The following is a 4,944-nucleotide window of genomic DNA, read 5'->3' as shown; positions in this document are numbered from 1 at the left end:
ATGGGAGGCATTAAAATATCGGAGATACTGTACCCAGAAGACAAGGTAATAATGGCAGAGGCCGAGGAAACCTTAAACTCAAACTTAAACATATAAAATGGCAGTTTACAGATACTGGATTTGGAAATAAACGACTACAAAACTAAAAAGAAGATAATGTACCAAAAAGAGAAGACATATTAAGTAAAATTAGAAGAATCTAAACACTAACACATGATGTGAAATTGAAACAACGGATAATTGTAGCTGCTTCTGTTTTTCCAAGCTCATTTTTGAGTCTAACTTGATTCCTAAATATGTTATGGATTCTTTCGTCTCGATTTTTGTCGCTTGGATATTGTCAAACTTTGCCCCATGCTTCCTAGTCAAAGATATCCATCTTCTCACTCTGCTGGTTAACTTATCTTGGCATAGCTTATGAGAAAGCATCCGACGGGCAGTTCCGGTCTAAGCCAGTCATAGAATATGTTCCAAAGTTCCGGACTGACCCTTGGGTAAATACTCTCTTAGTTCTCAGAACATCCCCTGTTTCCTAAACATGGTACTGATTTCTTAACGGGTTTAATATACCCTCCCAACTCACCGAGCTGAAGGCATTCCTAACGTCGATGGTTGCTAGAAGAATAATCTCCTCCGAGTCTAAAACGATTCTGTTACTAGTGAAATCACATCAGCAGTTGATTTTCCTTTTCGAAAACCAAATTGCGTATCGGATAGGTCGCCACTAGCTTTAATTGTTGCTGGAAGTCTCGGTTTTTCTGGCACCTCGTCCGCGGGGTGTTTGGATTCCCTTTTGCTTTGGTTATAAGAACTGGGACTTTTCCAAAAAGATGGAAAAGTATGTATTATACACGCGCAGTAGTAATGAGGACGCTATTTCTGCCAGAACTTTAAGAATCCGTGGATCGCATTGCTGTTGTTGGCTCTTTTTCCGTGAATTGAGGTATTTCGTTTATTTGCTAAATTTTTGTACAGAAAAAGTGCTGTAATTATCGCGTCGTAGTGAATTAAAATGATCGCTTGCGGCAACATTCTCAAACTGTTACTTTCTAAATATACAAATAACTGTTTGTATTCTACGATCATGTCTAATTGACTATTACCCGAATTCATCGAAAGTGTTTCTCTTGTAATCTCGATAGGCCGACGAAAAATGAATAATGAATAGACCTCCATACTGTCATCGGAGAAGCACAATGGGATGCTTCTTTACGTCTTGTGGCAGTCGACGGCTGCGGCCGGAAAACAATTTAGACAGTCTAACCAAGGTTTTTGTACTCACGAAAATGTTCCAGATTCGTTTCTTCTATTTCTATTTAGAGTGCTGTAAGCGACTAATGCGAATGATGAAATAATTGATGATACTGATAAATGGTACTTACGTTAGATAATTCATTTAGTTGATACAAATATTTGTATATACATATATATATAATCCGGTCAAGACGGTCATAAAAATAATAAGATTACTAATAAGTCCCTCAATGTCAAAAGTTTTGGTTTGGGGTATGAAATTAAACAGTCTAGTAGTTGCAGAATGTTTCGTATATTTGGAAAAATATGTCTATACATAAATTAGCCGTCATCTGGTAATTTTAAGAATACGATTAGGGTTGACACCCCTTCCATTTTCAACACGTATTGTACACGACAACCACAGAAAAACACAGTTAATGTATATTTTGTTTTATTAAAGTATATGGTGAAGTTACTAACGTTTTGAAAATAAATTGGTGCTTGCATGTTTGTTCCTCTGTTGATACAAAATTTTGAATTTTATGCGTATCAGACTGACGATTCTTTTCTGGTGCTGCAAGTGTAGTTTCACAAATTGGCGGCGGTTGGCTGGGGGAAAATCCATGAAACGATCCTATACAGCTTCTACAATATGTTTAGATATCTTCTTACTGAATTGTTATACATAAACTTCACCAGTTACGCTGGATTGCGATCCACAGTGCCCAAAATATTTTTTTAAAGTAGTCGAAACGTCATATTTTTATCTGTCTTGCAAAATAAGAAAATACCAATTTTAAAATAGATTTAAAATCGATTTAGAAACCATGAATATCAAAATAAGAATAAAATCAAAATAGAAATTTGTTTTAACAAGAAAGATTAGTTTTTACATCCCATTAATTAAATTATTTGTAGATGTATTAGAATTTACAAAAAAGAACTATACATTTAACTCAAATTATTTAGGTCTTTTTTATCATTTACATCTTTTCCTAATAATTCTCTTTTTCGTGTATTAGATTCCATTCCAAGAATTTTTGATTCTTTATAATTGAATTTATTTTTTTGATATTTCGTGGTTCGATAATGCAGTTTTATTTTGTTTACCGTATTGATGACCTTTTAAACTATTTTCTAAATAGTGAGATGTCTGCCCTATGTAGATATGTAGCCTCACAATTAGTACAAGGTACTTGATATATAATATTATTTCTTTTGCTTCTTTTAGATTTTACTTTAGTGAAATATTCGGGACAATGTATTATGTCCTTTATGACTTATACTAATATCATATTTTTTGAAATAATGCGATAATTGTTGGGAAAGTCCTTGTACATATGACGTCGACGACATATCGATTCTAGTATCTGTTTATACATATATATATCAACATAGGACAGACATCTCACTATTTATAAAATAGACTAAAAGGTCATTAATACGAGAAACAACTCATAATCAACATTTACCTACGTGTTTATGTATTTTTGTGTTGTAAATTTAAATGAAACGAAATATATAAGTTCTGTCACGTACAATCGAGGGCACTGGCATCGAAAATCCGCCTAAGCTGGCATTTCTTCTTATGGTATCTTTGCCTTCTATGAGAGTCAGATATGAAAACAAATTCGTAAGTTAATGACATTCCAATGTTTCCAGTAGTTTCTACAAATTAATAAGGGGAAAACCCCAATTATTTTCAGATTTCTACCTATCCTATATTTTTTAAATCAATCTGTATAATATAGTCCAATAAAACTTATGGGATTTTCGAAAACTATGTCAGATAAATCACTTATCACCTGAATAAGATTTTTTCTCAGTGGAATTTTCAAATTTATTTAAAACATCCTACAATACCTTGTTTTTTTATTACCCAGTAGTTATTAGATGTTGGGTGTTTTAATAAATTATTATGGTGCAGTTATTTCGAATTTATCAACACACTCAGATTATAGACCACATTTTAATACCCATAAGCTACTTTTATGTCGAAAATCCATTAAGTACACTTGCTCGTAATAATTAATTAGAAATAACCATGTACGGGGGATTAATCAATTTTATGTACAACTATCACATAACCTATGGTCAAGTATTAGGTGAGTTGAAAATTTGTTTGTTAGTTTGGAAAAAAGAATCACGTAGGTTGATAAAGAAATCATCATCTCCACTCAATAACTCTCTGTGCCACGTTACCTGTAGTTTATTTATGGTTTCTGTTGCTAAGTTAAAAGTTTCAGCACCGTATGTAAGCATTGCTTTTTGACGAAAAAGACGATTGGAACCAAGGCTTGGTTCTATAAATATTATTGCAACTTTGCCCCTGGAAAATTAAGCGTTAAGAGGCTAAAGCAAGGCGGTACCAAGGACGAAGCACGTTCCAAAGAGGCTATGACAGACGAAAACATCGAAAAAAGTTCACAAAATAATTTCAGATAACAGTAGAGTGAAGGTGATTGAATGAATGAATATTTGCGTATGCGAAACTCTTAATTTGTCACTCTACAGTCATCTCAGTTCATTTCTTTTATTCTTCCGATAACTGAGAAAAAGAACAATTCGAAACAGAAGTGTCTTGGTGTGTTCTGTTTTATTTGTGGCAATTTTAAAGTAACGAAACAGAGAAATGACATTAATGGGTTAGTATTTTGCCTATTTCAACTTAATACTTGAAAATCAAGACAAATAATGAGCTTCCCATAAAGTGTGTCGTACCTCTATAGAAGGATTGCGTCTTTGGAAAGCAAAAAAAAGAAGCAAATGCCCATGGGATGGTGAGAGCCGCAGAATTATATAACTGCTATTATTGTATGGTCACGACCAGTGGATACAGTTCTAAAAATAAAAAGAGCGTTGTTTACTACATCATTCCCTCAAATTTAGGATCAAAACAGGAATAGCCCCAAGTACATTCTTTCCATGTATCGCTATAAATAACGGAATTTACTACCTTTCTTTGTTGTAATATTCCTCATCTAATGAAATATTTTAGATTCACTTACATCTTCTGAAATCTTTTCGGCCTCATCTATATCATGTGATTTCAATTTACGATTAGTTATAACCAATTTGTGGACTTTTTTGATATTTTCTGGTGTAACGACCTCAATTGGACGTTCGTAAAGTCCAACGACTACGATTAAATTCAGTAAACCAATAGAGCAGCGTCCGGTTAACACTTTTGAAGCCATTGCTTAGTTTGTACAGTATTTTCTTTCATCAAGATCAATGATAAATTAACACACAAAATTGTTTTGAATCCATTGATTTGAAAATAACAAAAGTAGCTTCACTTAAACGGCTGTCACTTTTTTCTGACTAATCGAAATGTCAGGAAATTTGACACATAGTCTTTTGAAAGTTGGTACTTCATAAACGTCATACGGATTTGACAATGGCGGCGCCATCTGTGTGTCAGTGAAACGACTTAATGAGTGATGTTATATTTAACTTTATGAGTTTCTCAGCTAAGATGTTAATGACAGTTCTTACTCTTTTCAATTGAATAATATGGACAATTTGATGGAATAATATTCAATTAATAAATGAAATCAAATTTCTGACATTTTTTTCTTTGATGGCCACATTTTATTAAAAGCTCGAGTACTAGAATGTACTTTTTCTTTATTTTCGTAACTAAAGGCACGCCTATTCAAATGAAATTTACAAACAAACGAACATTAGCATATTTACGATGTTCAT

General features: G+C 33.2%; 1 long non-coding RNA gene across 2 annotated transcripts; it reads right to left on the bottom strand.

Moving 5' to 3' along the window:
* Positions 1–1,527: 1,527 nt before the first annotated feature.
* LOC130903707 (uncharacterized) lies at positions 1,528–4,570 on the bottom strand. 2 transcript variants are annotated; one of them, XR_009060767.1, is made up of 3 exons: positions 4,245–4,570; positions 2,709–2,904; positions 1,528–2,003 (listed from the first exon to the last, which is right to left on the bottom strand). It is a non-coding gene; the product is annotated as an uncharacterized LOC130903707 (long non-coding RNA). The 2 variants fall into 2 exon arrangements; XR_009060766.1 differs by having other exon boundaries at positions 1,528–2,904.
* Positions 4,571–4,944: the final 374 nt, after the last annotated feature.

Source organism: Diorhabda carinulata, chromosome 2 (assembly GCF_026250575.1).
Source record: "Diorhabda carinulata isolate Delta chromosome 2, icDioCari1.1, whole genome shotgun sequence".
In the NCBI taxonomy this organism is placed as follows: domain Eukaryota; kingdom Metazoa; phylum Arthropoda; class Insecta; order Coleoptera; family Chrysomelidae; genus Diorhabda; species Diorhabda carinulata.
Note: the sequence above shows the minus strand (reverse complement) of the source record. Positions and strands in the feature narration are given on the sequence as shown.